Source organism: Cygnus olor, chromosome 1 (genome assembly GCF_009769625.2).
Source record: "Cygnus olor isolate bCygOlo1 chromosome 1, bCygOlo1.pri.v2, whole genome shotgun sequence".
NCBI lineage: Eukaryota > Metazoa > Chordata > Aves > Anseriformes > Anatidae > Cygnus > Cygnus olor.
The window spans coordinates 90,483,203-90,506,348 of record NC_049169.1 but is presented as its reverse complement, the minus strand read 5'-3'; positions in this window follow the sequence as shown (position 1 = coordinate 90,506,348).

Here is a 23,146-nt window from a genome sequence, read left to right as displayed (position 1 = left end):
CGAACAGAGTTCAGCCCGGATCACAGCAAAGCCAAGCCAAGCCAAACCATAGCTCTACCTCAGCCTGCATTGTTACAGAGCTCACAAAGTGGGGCTGAGACGATACCAGCCCCATTGAATCATCTGGCATGACTGAAACCATCTGAATGTTTCTACAGACACCATGCTCAAGGCCTGCTGTACCCATCCACCTAAAATGTTGCCTAATCACAGTTGAACAGCTGTGAAAATAAATCTGATCAATTTTAACTTCATACATGGAGAAAGTTGTCTCAAACATGGATCAGGTCTGTCTTCTGCTGGGATCTTTCAATAACATCAAATGCAAGCATGCTGAAAGGCTCTTCTTAATTTTCAGAGTAAAATCAGTGTGATCCTATCCAGCCCATCACCAGCACATGAGAAATGCCAGGAACGAGTGGCCTTGTATGCCAGCAGTCTCCTGCTCCCAGATCACTCCCAGGGGGCTGCTAATGGCAGTGCAAATTAACGGAGTTACAGTCACACCCATTCATCAATCTTGGATGTCACTAAGCGGACATAGGGATGTACCTAGGGATGGTCCATCTAAGCTACAAGTATAAATCAAAACCCACATAAATGTACACAGCAGCTTTGTAAAAGATGTACATACCCAGGTGCAGTTTCTGTGCTTCTATCAAGTTTCCGGAACAGCCTTATCTCTGAATTTGGGAAACATGCCCAACTCCTAACCTTTTAGGCAACTCATTTTATTATCTGTCAGCTACCTAATAAGCCTTGTACAATGTGAGCACAAACACCACATTAATGGTATAGTTATACAAACACTTCTCTGGCAGCAAAGCTGAGTTGAGAAGTTCTCCCCTGCTTGGTCCAACTCCAGCTCCACTTATAGCTCTTCTTCACTGTACCAGCCAGACTGTCTGAGGTGCTGCACTGTCAGTGAGATTGCTGAAGTTACCAGGGTAAAACACAAAACAGAAAAACCTCTTTCATTGCAGTCTCTTCCTCTCCACCAAGGAAAAGGGAGAGCAGGCAGAATAGAAACAGAAATTTGAAAAAAAAAAAAACTTTTCCAAAAATTAAAATAGAACAGGGCAGAAAATACTTGAATTGATGTTACCACCTTTACCAAGAACTTGTAGCTGTGCACAGAGAAACACATACCAAGAGAACAAATCATTCATACACCTGTGTTGAAGAAGTAGAAAGCCCTGCCAGAGACAGCCTGCCTTAGGACATGCTTAGAACATAACATGTATTCAAATCATAACTAAACTAAACTAAAATTTAAAGTCCAGGACAATTTAATTTGAGATTTGGTTTAAAGTATTCTCAACAAAAACAGTTGAAGAAGAAACACTTACAGTTATAGGATGACAGAATGACTGAAGTATTGGGGCAACAGCCTGGATGAGAAAAGAGCTCCCTACAAATGCCTACCACCAAGCTCTGTTTACAAGAGGTAATCAGGCATGGCCAAAAACAAAACCATCGAGAGTGATGTGACTTGGCTTCACTGCCTTAAAAATCCAGCTTAAAGAATCTCTTTCAGAAGTCAAATGACCTTAACCCAATTTAAAGAAGTGAATGTGAACTGAATTAAAAATTCTTGAATCCAAAGTAAATCCACAGCTGGTTTTAATCTTGTTTACAGGAGCATAGGAGTAAAGGAATCCCCAGCTCTTGCAATTTTATGCAGCCTCATCAAAATTCCCTACTGCACTGATCAAGTGAAGGTCAAGATTTGTGACCCCACTGCTCTGCAACTTGTTAGAAATTTGCCTAATTTTCTTCCCAAATTTATTCATGGCCAATTTATTCCAATTTATCCTCATAACAACATTGTCCTTTGGGTTAAATGGCTCTCCTCCCTCTCTGCTCCAAGTATTCTAGGCAATATCTTATCATCTTGCAGCCATCATTTTGCTAGATGAACGAGCCAAGCTTTTCAATTTTTCTTTCAAAGGGAAGAATAGCTTTCCTCAAAACTTTTTCAAAAATCTCTCCTCTCCTTTTCTAATTAGAGTTCAGCTTCCTTGGGCTTGGGTGACCAGAACAGCACTCAGTATTTCAGACATTATTTAACTTTTGCCCTGGATGATGGTACCCATTTTAAAAAATAACTTACTTTTAGTTTTCACTTTTATTATCTACACAAAGAAACTTAAAAAATATCAAGATCACGTCTGACCTTATATCTTAATGTTTTGACACAAAGCTATGAAAATTAAGACGTGAGAATGTTTCCCTCATATGTCATTCTGAGGCAGCATGATCCGAAATGGAGACTAATTAAAATCTCTCCCTATAAGTATTGTTATGGCAGAATCAAATAATTCATGCTACATACCTTAACTAATATAACTGACAAAGAAACATCATGCTTTTTTCTCTCTTCTAGACACCCTATTCAAGGTTATGGCTAGGTTATAAAGATTGTGTCTGTTTTCCACAAAATGAAAACCTGTGCTAAAAATCAAAAACAAAACATAACTGCTTTGGAATAGAAGCATTCCTTAAAATGTACTCGATTTTATCTCTACATTTAATTCTTTATTTTCCAGATTTTTACTAAATTCTGACTGCTGATGCTTTTTCTCATTAAAGTGATAAAATGAGTCAACTGTTACTACTTTAAATTTTGTTAAGTATCCCCAGGATGGTGTCAACAGCTACATAAAGCTTAACAGCCAGAATCTGTTTATTTACCAGCTTTGTTTCTTGACTGCTATGAAAGTAACCTACACCTGTCATCTAAGCAACAATGTAATAGACTATTTTCAATGGAACAGGGCTTTACGATTGTATTGCTTTGTTGTTGTTTTATATTCTTGTTTGGTCTTCCTTCCTTCCTTCCCTCCTTCTCCCCTCCCTCCCTTCCCCTTCCCCTTCCCCTTCCCTCCCCTCCCCTCCCCTCCCCTTCCCTTTTTCTTTCCCTCTTTCCTTCCCTCTTTCTCTCTTTCTATTCATTCATTCTCTCTTTCCTTTTCCCCCACAGTAGGACTGATGGCTTCATATGATAGGTATGTGCATATATGTACCTTCAGATAAAAACTTGTGAAGAAGTAGATCAAACATGAAGAAAGAAAGAATGCTATTCTGATTTATACCACTATGAATTTAGAATAACTACTGAAAAAGTTGTAGGATAGAAGTAACACGTCAGTTCAACTGAACCGCAACCATTCCTATGCAACTGAAGTCACCTTTTGAAATTCCAGATGCTGAATATCAGTACTACCATTTTATAATTGACCAAACAACTTTCATTCATGACCTCAATATTTTACAAATATTTATTGTCAAAATACATTTGAATGAAAATTACAACCTCATCACCACCACCCAATTATATTTTTTCCCCTCAAACAAAGGAAATGCAGGCAGAATGAACAAAGCAAGCTCTAGTAGAGGTAAGAAAGGGTCTTGTCTGCCTTCAAACCACAGGTAAGAAAGTTGTCTTGTCTACCTTCAAACCACAATCCCAGAATGAACTCCATCATATTTTTAAATTATGCAAGCAAAATGAAAGCCTAAACTACTTTCTTTACTTTATATTCTTAGCAATTCAATTCAAACAGAAGGACTGCTGGAGCTCTTGAGTCACCTGTAGCAACAGATATCTTCAGTGATCTAAGTCAGTGAAAGGGAAAGAAAAACAAAAAATTATGTTCTTAAAAGCTATTCTATGAGGAATTATATTTGTACTCAGTTGTCTCTTCTATGGCTCTGAGTGCATTCGCTTGTAGAGTATAGTTGAATAAGACTTGGCAGTTAAAGAAACACTGCTGTCCTTTATAAAAATTAAAGTTTTGGTTGCTTTTATTGTCTTCTTGAACCAGGTTTAACCTGATGAAAAGGTAACAAGAATGCTCTTGCATGTTGAGCCATCTGCACAAGGCACTGAAATTCAGCTTTGTGACCATTACATCCTGAATAAGAAGAATTATATATTTCATTTTATTTTTAAATCACAGCATGTCAAAAATAACCAAATGGTTAGGGACTCATTTCTTCATGCCTAACAGTAATCACTAACTTTGTGTTATAGCTGTTTTATTTCCATTAGTACAGGTGTTGTCTATAAGTGTGAAGTGCAGAGGCAGATAACAGGAACTCTATATTCCACAATGACTAACTTTCTTTTTTAATTTGTTTTCTCTTCCTCTAAATAGAGTACCTGAACTCCAAAAGTGAATTCATATCACTTTCTTGTTTTGCAGCTGGGCTGAAGCTTTAGGGCCAAGTTTTGGTATCCCTTAATTTAAACAACTCTCTTACAAGTTAATGCAAGCTTTAATATGAGAATTGAGATAAAATACTGTACTTGGCTTGGATAAAATACTGTGCTTGGCTAACAAGCTTCCCAGAGGGACATTTCAACCAGAGGAGCAGAGAAAATACAAATATTCCAAACTGAGCAGTTATCTTCCATTTAGAGGGTCAAAACTTTCATGTCATTACTCAAAAGAAAATTCTAGTTACCCTTAGTAAAAAGGAAATAGCAGAGTTGCAACTTGAAATATCTGTGGTTTCTAAGATGTCTAGAGAATGTAGCTATCAGCGTGCAAACACTAATACTATATTTCTTACAAAAAGAAATGTACTTGCTACGTATATATTTTACATATACTTATATATATACCTATATATATATTTGAATTTTAGAAATATATTTATTAGAGTTAGAAAAAAAATAAAAAGCTTTTCCCCTATTGTAAGCAGAATAAAGATTGTGTAAACTGCTCACTGTGCCATCAGTCGTGGCTGGAGAGCAGGAATGCTGCTGACAGCAGTTACTATTCTTTTGATACACCAGATACATGCCTCACATTCCCGCGGCAGCTGACACCAGAATTAGCTCTTGTATGGCCAAAAGGGGGTGGGGAAAGAAGGAGTTCTTCTGGATAACATTCGGTATCCATGGATAAGCTTACTTTTCTTTTTTTTTTTTTCTGCAGTAGTACTGTCAGACGGCTGAATCATGAAGTCTTTATACTCTACTTGAATTCCATTCATATATATCTTTTGTCTAATGACTCCTGAGAGAAGAACACTTAATGAGTTTCAACCTTGTTTCATGAAGCTTCATGACAGTGAAAATGGGGGAAAAAACATTTTCTCAGAGTCAATTACCCAGTACATAAATGAAATATCTACCGAAATCAGGAAAAGTTTTGCCCAGTGAGTTTTCATTTCCGTTTTATATTTTTCTTACTTGAAAATGATTTCTGATTAAGATAGGATTATGTAGAAGACTTGAAGGTTTACTAAATGGTTGATTTTTGTATAAAGCCATATATAGCAGCAGAATTTATGTAAATAAACAATGGGTGTTGATTACTAATAGAACTTGGCATGTATTTTTCTTTTAATGTCAGATAACTCCAGTGATCACAGCAATTTCATAATCTCCAATGTCCAAAAACAATTATATGTTCTGTCTAGTCTCCAGTAACAAGATTTGAAAATATGCCCATAACCAAACTGCTCTATAGGTTGTTAATAGGGCTGTATGTGTATATATATATGCACAAATATGTTTTGCAAAGCACATTATATATATTTAAACAAATCTCTTGTTCAAAAGTTCCATGTTAAAAATGTAGTTCTGCATAAAAAAATGTTATCTTTTCCATAAGTAGATAAAAGTTGCATGTTAGCACATCTTTGCATACTTCCATTGTATCATGATGAATGGGCAATTTGTGTCTAGAGGTCAACATCTTTTCCATTCAGCACAGTTGGAAGAGAAGTTGAGTAGGCTGATGCAGGGCTGCCAAGATTATTGTTTCCCCTGCAGGCTACATATTTTTTGCCCTTTTCAGAAGCCAAAAGGGAAAGCAGTGCAATATATTGGTTTGCCTCCAGCTCAGAGCTCAGGATGCATTGGGGTTTTAATGACTTGTGTGCATTATGGAACAACTTCATCACTGATGTTTTAAATAAAAGTCATGTTCTGCTTCCCTGACTTAACTCATAATTTGATTATCCAAATCCAGATTTCCCCAGGGGCTCTCATAAGACATTCCAAACAAACATTTCACTCCTTTTCCTCTTATGCTTACATTTCTCATATTATTGTATTCAGGACTGACATTTGCTATAAGAACAACCAGAAGGTACCTTTTTGTATAAACTGAGAAATAATTTCTGCTGAATCCCTACCCTTCCATTGCAAACCCAGACTTTGTCGTTATTAGCCCTCCAAATGATCCAAATGATCACAGGCAGCCCTCTACTTTTACTTTTTTTTTTTTTTTAAAGGACAGAGAATAAACAGGGACAAAATTGACATGTTTCTGCTTCTTCTCATTTGTACTTTTCCTACTCACCATGATGAGAAAGTTCCATGCTAGTTTTATTACTTCTCATTTGAATTCTTACATTGTATATGTAAGGCTCTCCATGAGAGGATATGCTTATTGCTACATCACCTAAATAAAGAAACGCATGGTGAAAATTTGATTTTGCATTCTATTCCCATTTCCTCTCCCTTAGGTATTAACATATTAAGCAAATATTACTGTGGAATCAGTGTGATCAAATAAGTAGAGCCATAGGTTACATGTGAGCAATCTGCCATCACAATTCATAGCTGCATGGATAGTGTTGTGCTTCACTATTGTCTGGTTTCTTCCAGGGCATTATTTTCCACTGAGAGTTCCTGCTGCCTGAGCATCTTTGGGTACTTTACAAACATGAAGTCAGTCGGTGCTCTGCTCCCTCCTTATTTTAAACTTGCTGTTTGTTGAAGAAATTTTGAAAGAGCTGTATAAGGAAATTGAAAGGGATTTTCAGAAGCAGCGTATACAAACTTAAGAGTCCAACTGGCATGCACAGCAAACCGGTGGCAGAGCTAGAAGGGAATCTGACATCTTTGCAGTTCCCTACTCCAGGAGCGACTCGGCCATTCTCAGCATACAGTCATTGCTGACAGTTCAGTGTTCGCCCGACTCCCCAGACTGAATAAAAGAGAATGGTCATTCTCTGTTACCTGTGGAATTTTACCTGTGGAGAGAAAATACTTTGGGTGAAGCACTGGGAGCTCCCCGCAGACAGCAGCCAAACTAAAACTGCATCTTCTTGGACAGAGCTCACTAGAGGGAGCACACACACCGCTGCCTCTGATCACTATCACCACAATCTGCTGAAGGAGATTGACTTGAATTTTCAAGTCTCCTCAACTGCTGAAAGCTAAATGAAAATAATAAATCCTAATGAATAGACATAAAAATCACCATTGCAATTTTCTGGGGAGGCTTTTCCTTTTAAAAAAAATTTGGTTTTAAAAGCCAGTCTGATCGTTCTGATGGGAAACATACAATACTAATAAAAACATGAACTTATTAATGAATAAATCCCATCTCCCTTTCCAGAAACACAAAGGTAGTTTTTCACTCCTTACCATTTTCTACAGTTGCACTGGGATAATAAAATAATCTAGTTACCATATGGTCTGAGCAATAAAGAGAAACTAGGGAATCTTGACAGACTGTGAAATGAAGATTTGTTTATTTTCCCCACCTTTCATCAGTTTATTTTCCTAATCCTGTATTGCAGACAGATTCTGGTGTAAACAATGCCGTAGCCAAATGATTAAATAGAATCACAAGGGTCTGGTGGGCAGCAGCAGCTCTTCTGGAAAAGACTGCTGCAAGCTCAGATTGAAGTCACAGAAAGAGAAGGCTGTGCCGTGGAACAGCTATTCAGTATGCCACAGATTTTTGCTTTTCAAATAGTCACGCAACAAGGCTGTGTGTCTTTCTAGACCCCCCTACAACCTGCTGGTGATATTACCTTTGATTCTCCCATTGCTCTGCATTCTTGACAGGTCATTTACATTTGCTACCTGTTTGACTTGCACAGTTCTTCAGGCATTGCTGCATGAAGGAATTTCTCTCCTAATCCTTATGTGGTGTGCATCTCACTCAATTCAAAGCAGTCAGAAGACAGGCCTCCTCAGGAGAAAGGCCAAAGCCACACTTAGTCAGTCTTGCAAGCAGACATACACAAAGATTTAATGACCATTTCAGAAATGTCAGGTTAATAGCAATGAGCTCTATTTATGTAGGCACGTAAAAAAAAGAAAAACATCAGACGTTGTGGGTGTGTGCTGGGAAGGAAAGGGAGAGAAAAAGAAAAGCCTTTGGAAAGGACTAAAACTAATCCCTTTGTCCTAATGGCTCACAGAGAAATATCAAGGCAACCACTGCAGCCTGCAAGTCCCAGTAACCTGGCAGTATAAAGCCAGTTTTGCCAAAGAGACAAGCTTTCAGAAGAAACTACTGTAGCCCTCAATAGCAGAGTACACCATAGCAGCCCTGTCAGATTGCTGGAGGTCATGAGTGAAACATATGGAGGGTTTATTTCTCTAATAAAAGAAGTAAGTCACTTTCTCTGCATCTGGATTAAAGTGATCTTTCAGCAGCTGCCACAAAATCCTCACTTGGTGGTGGTGGTAACTGGGAATCTTGCCCCACCACGGCTCAGCAGTTCTAGCAGGCTCATGCAACATGCTTTTCCAAACAAATGCAGATAACCAGTTTATTAAAAACAAAACAAAACAAAACAACACAAGCAAAGCCTAGTGAGTATAAAAAAGAAAGGGAATGTTTTCAGTACAGATGACAGTTTTCTTTATGTACGTTTTCTCCTTTTTTTTTTTTTCCCAGCAGTTCTTTGACATTTTTAAATTGTCTTTAGTGCCAAATCTTCATTCCAAACAGATCAATCCAAACTGAACATGATGTAAGAATCAATATGACTTGGGAAGAATTAAATCCATTTCTCTCTTGAGTCTTTGAAGGTTCTGAAAATGCCAAGCAATTTTCCCATTAACTGTATTGTAGCCATCCTATTAAATAGCTGGAAGATGCTTCTTAATGTTTTTAAGTATTGTTTTGAATCAGTGAAAGATTCATCTTTAAAGAATATTGGTTGCTAAGTGAACCTGACAAGATATCTGCCTTGCCATAGGGTTCTGTAAAAAATCTTCTTCAGAGGAATTCTAGGTCTTCCACTTCCAGTGTTACTCTAGACCTGAAAGATGAGTGTTTTTTCTGTAGCAAAGATCTCACTTTTACTAGCAGTACAAGGCAAATGACCTCCTAAATCAGAACAGAAGCAAATCTTAAAACAGTGTCACTCGAGCTTTTCCTGAAATTCTTTGCTGCTTTAACACTCATACAAGTCTGTCAGTTTTGGTAACTACAGAAATATTTGTATCAAGCACATCAGCTACTGAGTTGGCAGCATTGTTTGTTGAGACACTTTCCTGGTGAATCCCCTCCAGAAGTATGACAGCTTATTATAAGTCAAGAAGAGAACATGTGAGACATCAGTATGATCTGGGGAGAGAGCTGGATAAGAACGAATAAGATGTCACAACACAATTTGGTCTTCATGAAAAGATGATCTGAATAATCATATGGAGTACTTAAAGATGACATTTAAGGAAAAAAGAATACAGCAGGAAATCCCTTTATCTGTTAGAACCAAATTTTGAATCAAAGCTAATTGTGACATAGAGCAGCAGAATACAAAGAAATAAGTCAAGGTTTTTATTTAAAAAGCAACCACAATCAACCACAATAAGTCTACAACTGCAAATGTGAAATGGAAGCTCTTCCCCCATTGTGTGCAATGACTCTCCAGCAATAATAACCCAATACTTCTACTCTTTATCAGTTTTTCTCCAGTCAGAGTACCAAGAACATATAGTCAAATCTCTGCAGACTGTTTGTTAGTGTTCTTCCTTTCTGAAACAAGAAGTGTCTTAGCAACTTTCACTGCACTGAACTTTTCCATTATCTGCAATTCAATCAATGGGGACATTGCATGAGCTGTTTGAAAGGGAAGACCTCACATGGTCAAAACTCACTTGTTGTTCCCCCTCCTCACCTGGAAATGGAGACTGACCTCACAATTCCAGCATATGTGAGCATATATGATAATAAACCATTTATAAACACCATAAGCACCACTTTGACTGAGAGCAAAGTTTGCTCATGTGGAGAGGAAGAAGAGATAAGGACTTTAGGAAGTTATTTTGCTCCTAGTCCATAAGTAAAGGGTTTAGATAATCTACTATATGAGCACTATTTGGACCATGGAAATGCCTTTAATTACAGCGCCGATAATTGAAGTTACTGCTATAATAAAAGGGCAAAAGCTTGATCTGGTTTGCTTGAAAATTTGAAGGCCTTATTAAAATTTAATTTATAATAGGAAGCTTTATTCTGATAAGAGCATATTTTTTTTCAGAGTGATTGTATACACTGATTTGATACCGTGATTTTATGCATATACTGATAGGTTTTCAGAAAAGGAATGGCTTTCCCAAGGACTATCGCTGCTGTGATGAGGGAGAAGTTACTACTTTTGCCAAATCTGGATATTGGTAGCAGTACATTTTAGTCTGCCATGGTCTTTTCTTTTGCATTCAAGATGGTTAGTCTGGTAGCGTTTGGACTGTTTTTGCAAAGTGTGTAATGCTTGACTAGGTGCTTTATTAAATTCAGAAAAAGCTAACACATTCAAGTCACTTCTACAAAATGCTCCCCTGAGTCCGAGATACTGACATCACATCTGACCAACTAAAGGAATTTCCAATCTCACTCCATAGTTTCTGCCACTCTGTGGGAGTTTATTTTGCTGAAAGACATCACATTAAATTATAAGAAGCAGCAAGGAAAATCTCTTGTCTCAGAAAAGAGTTCGGGACTAGCTAAATGTGTATGGGAAGGAGGAAGAACTAGAGCTGGTCAGGAGGTTTTTGATAAATAGACTTCATCAAAATGAAAATTTCATAGTAATGTGACTTTTTTTTTCAATATCTATGGTTTGGTGTTTATTTTTATTTATTTATTGCTTAAATGTATACATATCCAATTTTCCACTTCTAAATAGATAAGCAATTTAGACACTGATAATACAAAAGTGAAAAGACAGTATAATCTGTGGAAATTAAAATGAAAGAATTAAAGATTATTGAAATATAAGTTTTGGTTGATTAAACCAAGTCCTTTTCTCCCTTCAAAATACATATAAACATATAGTCAATTTAAGAATAGTTTCAAAGCTCTTAGCTTGTCTTCCTCTCAGGTCAAGTAGTAACCTTCTACACATCCATTATAAGAGTCTCATATGTTTCTTTAATAAAATAGTTCAGCCTTTGTTCTGAAAAAGAGGGCTGTAAAGATAAAAATAATTCAGTTTCAGTATTATACCTGGGATCTTGCTTGCTGGTTAAATATTGGCTTGAACCACCAAGTCAGCCATGATCAGTGTTTAAAACACTGCAATAGGTATGTGTTAGGTATAGGTAATAGGTATAACTACAAAGAAGGCAGAAAAAATCTCCTTGAAGTGAAAATATGTCTCATAGAATCCAATGAAATATTTACTAGAATGGCTGTTTACAAAATGCAGCTCTTGAGAAAGTTTTATGGCAAACAGGGATCTAGAAAATGACACACACACGCACACAGAGAAAAAAAAACCAAAACACTAAAGTAATTGAACAGAAAGTTAAAAAAAAAAAAAGTTGTCAGGATGTTAGTCAGAAACTGTGAATTTTCCCTCCTTGAAAATTCAGTTTGGAGACATTTCCATTCAAATTAAACATTTCTTGATACCAGACCACCAAATGTACTACACCTTAATCATTTATCTGATTCTATTCTGCCCGTGTTTAATAAGAGACTGGAGACTTTAGTTGGAAATTGTGATGTGAAAGCAACACTTTTAGGCAAGAAAAGTGCATATAGTGCTTGCCAGGAATGCATTAAAAGAGTTAAGTCTCACTTCCCATATCCATCAGTACAGTATTTTGCACTAAAATGCCATGAAGAGCTGAAACTAATATCTAAGCTAATCTGAACACACAAAAATATTACTTCTACTATTCTGGCCTACCCAAATCCAACAATTCAGCTTTACAAACACCTGTATAGACTCTGGTAGCAATTCATAGATTAACTTGCAAGAAGATACTCTGCATAGACCTCTCCGTATTAAACTGAATTTTGCATCAGGTCATCGTACTTACAGTGATGCACTTTCCATGTAATACTCAGGTGCAGATTTCCTGTATGAATCCATGCAAACTGCTGAGGTCTTTGTATGCCTTAATTTCCCATCAGTCTAATGGTAATAGTCATTTTTTTTTGCTTAAGAAGGGTGTCCTGGAAATATGGAAGTTAAAGAAAGAAGAGTGCAAGTACTTTAGCAGAAAAGATTGTGTCTGCAAAACAAAGAGCAGGCAAATCCGAAACGACTCACAACTCTAAATGACTAGCTCTTAATATCCAGGCAAGGGCTGGGAGCCATGAGCCATGTACCACACTTTCTAATTCATCCTTTTCTGAGGCTACAGTAAAGGGAATTCCATGGTTGATGGGTGCTCATTCAGCTTAGGCCCCCTAGACACTGTGCTTGGATGGAGGTAACATTTAGTAAAAATGCATCAGTGGTATCAGTAGCAAAATCACAGACAGTAAAGGGTTGTCAGACAACACCAGGTCACAACAATACACCTAGACACTAACAAAGGAATTTTATGAAGTGCTCATTTTCTGCAACAAAGCAATCACAAGCAGAGCTTCCCCAGGAATGTTTTCGTGACTTCAGTTGTATCATCCAACTGGTAACAGCAACAGCCACTTCAGAGAATCATAAAACCAGAGAATAAATACTGTCCTAATAGAAACAGCTACAGTGAAGGCTGCATAAAGAAGATAACCAGGCAACAATCATTCTGACCATTTTCAGTGCATCAGGTTTTCAGCTTTGTTCCCTTCATCCTGGAGTTGTGTGACTGCCCCTTTTCTTGCTTCAATGCAATGCCCCCTGATTTTTCTCCCCTCAGCTGATGGTGCTCAATTTATCTGTCCTGCAAACACCCTCACATTTACCTCTCTTTATGCCTCCCCCTTCAGTTGTTCTGCCAAAACTTTTTCTCCATTAATCCCCTGAAAAGCAGTTCATGAAGGACATTCATTAGGTATGCAGCTATAGTTTTTTTTCATGAAATATGAAAACTAATTTGACAGGTGTACATTATCACCAATTGTCATAGTAAATCACTGTTACCCAACTTCTCTCCCTTTCCATTTAAGTCCAGCATTTTACTCTGTCATCTCTGCTTTCTGCTATTGCATCTGCTTAGGCTGGGAGTTCTTCAGAATAAGATTTCTGTTTCTGTACAGCAATACACTTACCATGAGTAAAGTTCTTTAAAATAATGAATTTTCTATTAATAAATTGGTGATTTCAAAGCTGTTTCAATATACTGGCAGACATGAAGATTTCTGGCAGAAATTGGTGCTCTCAGCAAGGAGATCAGGAACTGGAAAGGCCCTAAAGTCTAGCCATTTTGATGCATTTGGGAATGGCCAGCTTGAAATTGGTTCCATTCTCTCTTAAAGGATTAAAATAGCACCTAACAGCAGCCAAATTCTACTCCCATAAAAGTCAAATGCAATCCACATTAATGCAAAAAGTTGGTCAAATGCCAATTGCTTTCCAGAGTTCTGTCTGACAGACCTGATACCTACTCAACATATGCATTAGATATATGTATATATCTTAATGACTACACTTCAGCTAGCATTACTAATAAAGAACAACAAATAAAAGCACAGAAGAGAATAATATTTTTCATTTCATTTTTATGATGCTTATTTATTAAATATACAGTCCTATAATCATTGCAGTATTTCCTAGTGTGAAAAATAAATAAAAAGCAAACATAAATGAAACATAAAAACGTAACATAAATGAAAGGAGCAAAAACTGCATTTTCAGCTACTGCTGAAATCAGAGTACAAACTCTGCACATGAAAGCATTAGCATTGCAGTAATACTATATTAGCTAATTAAACCCACCTTGCTATTTGTTCTGCATCCCCTTTCTCTGGCATTTCAAGGACCAGATGCTTCTGAGAGATGTGCTTTCAAAGTATACAGATGAAGTTGTGTGGCCACAAGTCCATTCAGTGCTAGGAAACAAATAGCCATGAACTCAGTACTTGTGCATGTTGTTGGGTTAGGAAAAAAAAAACCAAATGAACAAAAAAAGAATGTTCTCATTAGCCTCACACTTTTTTTTTTTTTTTTTTTTTTTTTTATGTTTAGCACAATAGAATTTGTCACATCTGCAGAGCAGGCTTTAATGGCCGGCAGAAAATTTCCCAAGGAAGTGGAGGCAACAGGAGCATTGACTGCAGGGGACAGACAGGATACATGCCTACTGTGGATGTTACCTATCTGTTTCTTTCTTTCCAATGTTATTTTTGCTCTCAAGCTACTCCTACTTCTGAAGGAAAACACGACTTTGCTTCATAGTCTGAAATTGTGACGGGGAGGTTTAGATCGAACATTAGGAAGGATTTTTTCGTGGAGAGGGTGGTCAAGTGTTGGAATGAGCTGTCCAAGGAAGTTGTGGAGTCCCCATCCCCAGAGTTACTTATGAAACGTATGGGTGTGGCACTAAGAGATATGGTTTAGTGATGGGTCATGGTAGGTCTACAATTCTATGACTTTTATAAAACACGCACTGCAGAATGTTTCAATTTACCACTTTGTTTTGGGCAACATATAAATAGGAGAGCCTTCCAAAACCAAATTGTTATACCCCCAAATATAGCTTAGGAAAAAAATTCTGCCTAGCTTATATACTGCTTAAGTGGCACTGCTAAATACAGAAATATGGAGAACCAAGGCAAAAGTGTGCTAGTGTTTTGGGTGGCAGGGAGTAAAACAAGGTGGTGGAGGCTGTGTAAGGAAATGATTACATCTCGAGTATCTGGCATCCTGTAGTTAAATGGGGTCTGCCAGACTGAAAAGGTCTGTGTTTCCAAGAGTGCCCTACATTGTAGGCCACCTTGAAAGATACTTCAAGCTAGATACCCAAACATTTTGAAAATGTGAGCTCTCTGCTTGAAAGGGCAGAAGCAGACAGGCAGGGCATAGGGTGTGTGCGCTGGCAGTTGGTGGGTAAAAAGCCTACCACCAGCGCAAAGGATTACATTTTCTGACCTTTAAAAATAAAACGACAGAAAACCAAAACACACAAACATAACCCCATCCCCCTCAAATGTCATATCCACAGGACAGAGCTTTTCCTTACCTTCCAGGTGGTTTGTGATCATTTTCCCTTTACTTACCTTAAGCTTTCAGGTAGCTGTGGACTAGCGCTGTATTTTGCACCTCTTGTGAAGTACAGACATAGTCCTTTGACAACACCTGCTGGGAGAACATGACATACTCTCAACTAAACTTTTCTAATAGGGAGAAAATGATCTCTTCTGTAAAAGGTTTTCCCAGATTTATGCCTCAGTTTACCCAGCAGGACAAATATGATTGTCAGAAGAAATCTAAAAAGCAGTTTAAACTAAGAAATGACACAAGCTCTAATCCTTACCCACTCAGCAAGGGTCACTGCAGGAAGTCTGCTCAGTCTTTGGCAAAGACTCAATGAGATATTTCAACTATAACCTGTTAAATTTCTAAGTAACTCAAGTAGGTGTGATAGTACAGAGCCACAGGGCCCAGCACTCCTGTTAGCTTGCTGCATCAGCTTAAACTTACCAACTATTTTTAGGACACCAGTGAAGCTATTCTGCCAGAAATTCACTACGGCATCATGGACTAGGTTTGAATGGAACGGCTCACTGTAAAACACCAACCAGCCCAAGCCTCACTTAGAAACAGATTAAAATTTCACTGAGCTATGTGCTGCTTAATCAGCTGTTCTATCCCCTCCTCCCATGTACAGGAGTCAATTAATTTTACTTAAGAACCGTGATTTTTTGAGAAGTGAAAAGATTCAAGCAAAGCACACAAACAAGTTGCAGTACCTAATTCTCAAAATTATTCCATGGCCTCTTATTTCCTAATGAGGCAAATGCTGAGGTAGGACGAGGTTTCTCTTCTTCTCCCACAGTGACAGTACGCCACTCTCCTCCCCAGTGGATCTGGCAGGATTTGAGGGGCAGCAAGGCTCTGCTCCAGGTGCTGCCAGCCCTGCAGGTGAGCTGCTCTGCAACCCTTCCACTCCTCCCTACCTCTTCTCCCTGCTGACTGCCCTTCACGCTCTTCTACTCCTTCCTCTGCTAGTCAATCTGGCCACCCGTTTCTCTCTATTCTTTGTACTCTTTCTCTCTCTTTTATTTTTCCTTTCAGAAATATCCATTAAAAGTAACAAAGACATATGCATAACAAATGTTTTAGTGTGTGCTTTAAAGTATCTCTCTTCTTTTTGATCAGATGTCCAAAAAACTTCTCATCCTATTGGACTACCGTCTTTCCAACTTAGTCCTCAACCTCCCTGCTTACAGGAGGCATTGTTTGCAAATTTTTTTTTGTTGGTTTCTATTTTTAAATCTGATTTCAAAGCTAGCCAAAGGGAGCAATTGTACTTTGACCCACAGCTCCAACTGAGATTAATGGGCCCATCTTTAGACCTTCTTCTAATCTTCCATCTCCTTGGCCTCCCTGCTATTTATTTCAACTCTAGACTGTTAGTCTTATTTTTTAAAATATCATTAATTGACATTCCATAGATTAGTTTTCACTTTCAGAAGTATCTACGGTAGTCAAAAGACCATGACAGTCTGTGAAAATGATACTGGTTGTGGAAAACAACACTACGCAGCCTAGAGCCACATGTGATGATGTATGGGAACAAAAATGGGAGCAATGGGATGATGGCCATGGATATGTAATTACCAAAAGTTTAATGGACCATGCAAGGCAGTTTTTTGTTGTTGGTGGTTTTAAGTATAACATCACTTAACTGCTTTACTTTCCAAAAGTCTTAAAACAGACTTGTATCCCACAGAAACATATCAGTGAAGGGAAGACAAAGACACAACTAGCTAAAAAATGGAAGCTTTCTGATAAATCCACCAAAACTGTTCCAAGTCTGCTAGGAAGAAGCAGCCAAGGAGAGTTTCACAGCTTTATTTAGTAGTGAAACAGAATAGAGAGACTAAATCCATTAAAAAAAATATATAATAAAGAGACTTCACTTGTTTTACATTTTTAATTCATAATTTATAGAGATTATTAAGAATTTTCTGTAAGGCTGAGAAAGCATTAAGCTGTGTATATGAATACTACCAACCTCTTTTCTGGTTTTCCAGTTTCCTCAAATTAGGAACCTACTAATAATTTGACTTCCTTGGGATGCTTGGGATTAGCCCAGATGCAGCATTCAAAATTCCTCATGCTAGGCTCAAATGAAGAGACATCACACACAATGTACACATAGGCTTGCAAACCTGGATGGTATCAGTCTATGAAACTGAGTACAGACTAATTTCATTCATCAATAACCTTTTATTATTGTAGGTTTTAATGCTCCCAAGTGCTAAGGGAACTTAAAATTAGCCTCTTTAATTATTGTCCTATATGTGCAGATAGAACCTCGCAGTCTGCTTCTGGGGTACACTTTCACAACCAGTTAGGGAATTTCTCTTCTTCAGAGTTAGACAGCAGAGGTTCAATAACTGATTAGCCCAAAATAGAGAGTAACTTAAACATTAGCAATGAATTAAAAAACTCTCCCAAAATTTTCAAAAATGAGTGTTTTGTTTTTTTTTTAAACATATTCTTCAACACTTGTTTATGTCACAGTTAGCCACTAAAGGCTTAAACCAGTGACTTTTTCCTTTACTGTTCCCTATTTTCACTCTCCTGATGCTGCTGGACCAAACTACAGGCAGATCTTCACTGTCCCCAACAAATAGCTCTGCTGTTTTAAGATGTTACTATTCCTCTTCCATGCAACTCTTAGCATTCCATCAGCAAAACTGGCCTGACAAAGCTCAAAAGCACTCTTCAGTCATCCAAGTGCACAGCCAAGCTCCTTAACTCACACTGGTCTTTGGCATAATGTTCCAATGGATCCTAGGGTGATACCAGCCTCTGGCATGGGGTGGTATCACACATCTGAGGAAAACCTCTTTTCCTACTGCTGCAGATGCTTAGGCAGAAAACATCTTACCTGAGCTCTAGTCAAAATTCAAAACTGTCCTTTGGTATTTAGAGATAGGGATAGAGATAGTCTTGTTGTTGACCTGAGAATAATGGTATTTCACAAGGAATATTATAAGAGATATGAAACAACTTGAGACCATGAGTCAAAACAAAACAAAACAACAAATAAAAAAAGCAAAGCAAAACAAAACAAAACAACAACAACAAAAGTATGCCTTTAATCCAGTGTAATCCAACCCATTCACCTTTATTTCGCTGACTATGCATTTAAACTGCAAAGGATATGCAGCTCTTTCTGATGTTCTTATTCATACGCCATTTGTGCTAAAAACCTAAAATCTAGTGTTTTGTTTTTTTTTTTTCCTCTTAGATATCACATTCCCAATTCTTCTGAGTGTTAAAATTTCCATTTGTTTTGATCATTTTGACATTAATATAAAAGAACCATGTTAATGCCAGGCAGATTTTACTTGTATTGCCTTTCAGTCCTAAACTCAGTGGTTTTGTATTCTTGTTTAAGCCTCATTTGGATTTTCTATTTCACTATGAAGTCATAAATTGCAGTTTAATAAATCATTGTAAACTAGTATGTAAACTGGCATTTCCCTTTTCTTTTTCAGAATCCTATATGGAATTGCCTAGTTAGCTAAACTTTGTTCAGTCTGTTTCTGAGTTAGGAAGATGCAGATGTCAATGAATGGGTGAATCAGTCTCAGACAGCTCCATACAGTGTTGTACCAAGAGCAGGAGGTCTCCTCTGAATAATACATCAGCTTGGGTACACTCCAAGACAACAGAAGGGCCAGCATCATGGCTTACCCTATTACATTGCAACACCACAGCTCTGCTAACATGAGTTTCTCTGTGGTGGTAGATGAACTGCCCAAAGAACAGCTTCTCAACAACGGCCTTCATATTTGAGGTAGTCCATTTCTTTATCTCATGTTTGATATTTAAAATTGCTTACTTCTAAAAGTGAATCTACTGTGACTAGACATGGTACACAAGAGTAAAATACCACTAATTTTCTGAATGTCTCATATTTGGTATCTGAAATAAGTTGAACCTGGTGACTACAGATAGTGCCTTAGCTATGTCTGTGAAACCGGAGTAACTGCACCCCTGGGGTGGGAAGGGATGGGACTGTGGATTCAGGAAAAAGTGAAGGCACCACTGGAGCATTCACACAGAAAGCAGCACAGCAGAAAAAGTCTGCAACTGTTTTCTAAATATTAATAATGGTTAACAAAATAGTGCAAATGACAAAGAATTTATTTGCATTGTGAACTCTACACTAGGTCTGTTAGAAAGACTGGTGCAATCCATTAAAGAACCAGCAGCTTTTAAGGTAAGGTGGAAAGTTCAGCCTCCACACAGAGAAATTGTTCTTTATCACCAGAGAGCTCAGAAGGAAAAACTGTTACTCTCAGCTGAAAATTTAAGATGAACTAGAATCATACAAGTGGAAAGTCTGTTTGCACAGTTCTACTTTTATAGTTACTGTCTTTGATACTTGGGTGAGACAGTATTAATGTGCTATGGCATACAGGAGCCCTCTCCAATTTATCCACTTGACTTCTCACATCTTTTATTCCCATCTGAACTCTAGTAACATTCTTAATCAAAGGTTACTGGAGACATTGAGACACAGGCAGACCTTATATACAGAAAGGCATGGTTATCACACCTGATAAATTCAGGACTTCTCTAAAACTCTGAAAACCCAGGATCTCCCAGAAGAAAGAAACTGGGCTTGGGGAAGATCTCAGTTGCTTTCAAGTGAATTCTTACTTCTACGTATATTCACACCCCTCTATTTATGTTTGTATGCATTTATATAAGTGTATATATATATATAAACACATATATGTTTACATATTATAATTCAGTACATTCTAAGATGACCACAACTAATTCCCAGTTCCTTTTTTCAAGTAGCTAAAAAAAATGAGCATTGAAATGTAAAAAAATAAAAAATAAAATAATAAGATCAATGCTTACCACGTCTTATCCAAATGGAGAAAATTCTTCTCCCTTTTACATTATAAAACTAAATAATTCATTTTCAAAACAAAAAACTTTTCAAGTGTATTTTGAAATGTTCATGGGAAAGATATCGTATTTCATTCTGCCCTAGCTTTTCCTGTCTTGCTCAATATGACAAAAGTCACCAGCAAAAGAACAGGAATAAAATGAATAAAGTGTTGTCTCCTGGAGGATAAATTCCCTGACTTCATTGCTGTGAGCCATCTGCTATGTATTTTAAATATCTTGTCCCTAACATCACTATTAAGTGGCAGTAGGAAGCATCTTTCAGGAACCACTCAGCATCCCAGACTTTTATCAACAGATTGGACTGACTTCTGGAAAATACCACTCCAGCAGCTCCTTACTGGGGTGAATCTAGAGATAACAGCTACACATTTTGAAAAAGGGTCATTGAGGGGTGGGTTTTCTATGACAGTAATGACTATGGCCTTCAATTATGTTTAGCATCTGAATACCTTACATTTACCATCTGAAGATATAAAAATAATTTCAGTTTTAAGGGAAATATTTAATAGAAAATGAGGCACAGAAAAGGGTCAAAGAAACCCTCTAGCTTGCCTGCTTGGCTCTGGTAGACCTACAGCAAGGGATTAAAGCCCACAGGACTATTTCCTTCACTCCCATGGATTGCACAGCTCAGAATATAACTTCCTTTGACTTTCACTGCACTATTCCTCTGAGAGAATCTTATGATGCTCCCAAAAACTGGGGATGTTCTTAACGATGTTACAAGTATAATGATATTGGGCCAGTACTAAAACAAGCAAACAAACAAAACCCTATATAAACCTCCTACAAATGATAAAACAAAACTCTTTCCAGATGAAACAGATAGACAATGGGGGAAAATAAGCCTATTCAGATCAAAATTCTGACGATGCCATGACAACAAGAAAAATAATAGAAAGCTTAAGAATATGCAGTAACATTGTGAGTCATTAGATCTTCTCTACACATCCCATCATGATTTAACATGCACGGGTCTCCTACCTCAGCCATTCTCATTAAAGGTGAGCTGATTTGTATTTTTAAAAGGCATTTTTAGTGTATTTATTGCTAAGAGAAGCATTTTTGTAAACAAGACATTATTTCTCCTCCATATTCACTGTTGCTTTCTTTATGCTTCTTTTTTTCCCTTCACATTTATTTCACTTTTTATTCCCCCTTCCATCCCTTGTTTTTGGTCTTATTCTGATTTGAATTACAGAGATGCAATAAATTCTATTCCAAGTTATAAAATGTTCCATCTTTTATCCTGAAGTGTTAACCCCATTATAGCTGAAGGTTCTTTCAGATTTACACAGAAAATTTCTTCCAATTTGACCTGCTGTCTCATAGGCGTTACTTCATAACATGATATTAGAGCAGAAAAAACATCAAGTTCCACTGTAGTTAGAAAAGATCATAGCCACAGAAAGCTAGTTTTTTTTCAATTTCCTTTAACTATGTGTGATTTGGGGAACTCATCTTCCTCCACATGAGTACCTACTGCTGCAAAGAATCTCATCTCTCATGTGAAGAAGCACTCCCCAATACCATATAAGAATTTGCCCTCTCCTCCTCTAAGCAAATGACACAACTCCAGCTGACACTGACCACACCAGCAGAACTAGATTTTGATACTTATATAGGTGTATACATAGACACAAAATATGTATTTATATTAAGAAGCACAAAAAGCTCTGTAATATTCATAACTCAGCTGCCTTCATTTACACCCCATCAAAGAAAGATATTGTTTCATAATCATATGCAAAGGTTCATGCAGGGCGAGATTTGATCCTGGGAAGCTCTCTCTCTAAGACACCAAAGGTTTATTTTCTTATCTTCCACACTGCCCACATTTTCAGAAAAAAAAAGGCTTTTATTCAGAAGGATAATGTGTTCATGCTACATTCCATCCCATTGGTGAATCACCTGCCTTGTGAGCATAAGGCAGAATCTGTTTTCACTCACCTTTGTTTTGTAAGGCAGCTGCTAATGGTTCAGACCTCTACTGTGCCTTCACTATAAAGTCTTCACAAGACCAACAAAAGGAGCAAAAAGGCTCCAAACCAACCTCTGGGAAAGGAGAGTACTCTTTTGTCTATTTCAAATTTACCTGTTAACTCTTTAAATATATTATCCTCAGGAGAGGTTGAACATGTAGCTATGATATTTTTTTTTAGCTTCTATTTAATTTTCATGTAATTAAAATATCTACTGCCCATACAATAATGCTTTTTAAATACTGAATTAGCATAATTCTTAAAGTCGTACGAAAGCCCAGCCCATAATAATTAAGTGAAAGTGACCACATGGCAGCTGATTTCTGACTGTCCACTGGGGAGAATGTTGCCCTGGAGACCCATCTTAACCTTCCGGTACTGCAGCATTCGGGTCGAAATTATCTGAGGTTTCAGTGAACAGTAGCTTTTGCACCAAGAGGACACTGACCTGGTTGACTCTTTTCTTTGTTCCAGCTGCACAGCACAGGCATAAGCACACTGGAGAAACCACTTTCCTGAGCTAGAAAAAAAGCAATTGGCCAGCAGTGACAATCTTATTTGCTCCCTCTCCCTTTGCGAACGAAGGTGGAGTATTAGTCTGTGGCTGAAAGACAGACAGACTTGGTAAAATGCTTTGGTTTCAGTCAAGTTTACAACACCTGACTGTGAACTGAGGGAATAAACATTGTTCCCATTTCTTGACATTGCTGGGGGTGACAGTGTTAATACAGTTCAGAGAAACCTCTTTTCAGTATTTAACACTGAAATTTGTCAGAAGACACAGAGCAAGACAGCAACATTTTCCTACATTCAATAACTGATGTGAAATTCATTGTCCATGTTGCTGTTCCTTGTCTTGGACAAATTCGTTAGGGAAAGAGGAAAAGAATTGGAAAATAGTGACAGGAGGGGAAGAAATTAAAACCTTAATTTTGGCATAAGTTTACTCCTGCTCTAGCTATCAGTAAAATATTGATTTATTTTTTTTTCCTATTACCTATAACTATCTTGCAGAGTGAAATACACTGTGGCATTTCCAACATTCAAAGGTCACCACTGACTGACTCATGCAGGCAAGCCACAACAAACCAGCCTCCATTACCTATTCCTAAGACTGG